The sequence below is a fragment of the Lolium rigidum genome, chromosome 2 (assembly GCF_022539505.1).
Source record: "Lolium rigidum isolate FL_2022 chromosome 2, APGP_CSIRO_Lrig_0.1, whole genome shotgun sequence".
In the NCBI taxonomy this organism is placed as follows: domain Eukaryota; kingdom Viridiplantae; phylum Streptophyta; class Magnoliopsida; order Poales; family Poaceae; genus Lolium; species Lolium rigidum.
This window is the reverse complement of record NC_061509.1, coordinates 131074532-131076117: the sequence shown is the minus strand read 5'-3', so window position 1 is coordinate 131076117 and position 1586 is coordinate 131074532.

The window sequence follows — 1586 nt, the reverse complement described above, 5'->3', positions numbered from 1 at the left end:
CGCGGGGGGCCACACGAGGGCCCCACACGCCAGGGCCACGCGGCCAAGGGCTGGGCCGCGCCGCCATGTTGTGGCGGCGCCTCGTGGCCCCACTTCCTTTCCCCCTCGGTCTTCTGGAAGCTTCGTGCAAAAATAGGACCCTGGGCGTTGATTTTGTCCAATTCCGAGAATATTTCCTTTGTAGGATTTCGAAACCAAAAACAGCAGAAAACGGCAAGCGGCTCTTCGACATCTCGTTAATAGGTTAGTGCCGGAAAATGCATAAATACGACATATAATGTGTATAAAACATGTAGATATCATCAATAATGTGGCATGGAACATAAGAAATTATCGATACGTCAGAGACGTATCAGGATGCGAAACAATATTAGAAGCATCTTCACAGAAAATAATGACCATCTTCTACATTTTCAGTCACAAGATCTTTAACTATTGCAATAGCAGGTTCAACTTTTATTTGTTCTTCAGGTTCTATAGGTTTCTTTGCACTTTTATTAACCGCACTAGTTATAACAGAGTACTCCTTCATTTTAGCAGGGAAAGGAGTTTTTTCAATATAAGTTTCAGGAAGAATATGATCAACAGGTTCAATTACAACACATTTATTAATAGATGGATCAGTTTTATCTTTGTATGGTTCATGATACTTATCAAAATTCTTCCTAGGCAATTCAAAGTGAGAGGCAAAAGCTTTATAAAAATTTGCAACGACTTGAGAATCAAGACCATACGTAGCACTCATATTACGAAATTTATCAGTATCCATAAAAACTTCAATGCATTTATAATCATAGTTTATACCTGACTCACTATCTTTGTCGTTCTCCCATCCTTCAGTATTCTCCTGGATCCGATCAAGAAGGTCCCTTTTAAACTCTTCTTTGTTGCGTGTAAATGATCCAGAACAAGAAGTATCCAGACAAAGTCTTATCTTGAAAAGACAAGTCTTGCATAGAAATTATCAATAATAATATTACCAGGAAGCTCATGAATGGGGCATTTGAGCATTAAAGACTTCAATATCCCCCATGCTTGGGCAATACTTTCTCCATCATGAGGCCAGAAATTATATATGCGGTTCCGATCTTTGTGAATTTCACTTGGAGGATAGAATTTAGAATAAAATAAAGGCACAATGTCCTCCCAATCAAGAGAATCCCTATTCTTCGACAATTTATACCAATGCGTTGCTTTACCGGACAACGATATAGAGAATAGTTTCTTCCTAACTTCATCCATAGCAATACCTGCACATTTGAATAACCCGCATAATTCATGTAAAAACGGTAAATGATCACCGGGATGGACGAGTTCCATCCCCTTCATAGCGGTTATCCACAACACGTTCAATAATTTTCATAGGTATTTTGTATGGAACCTCTTTCTCACATGGCGCCTCATCCACTACCTTTGCAGTAGTAGTAGATTTTCCAAAGAGGAATTCAAGAGAAGACCTCTCCATAATGAATTATAGCAGCAGGCAGAAATAAAAACAACACGTACAGTAAAGGTTTCCCTTACCAATTCCACTTACCAATAGCGCTTCACTCCCCGGCAACGGCGCCAGAAAATAGTCTTGATGA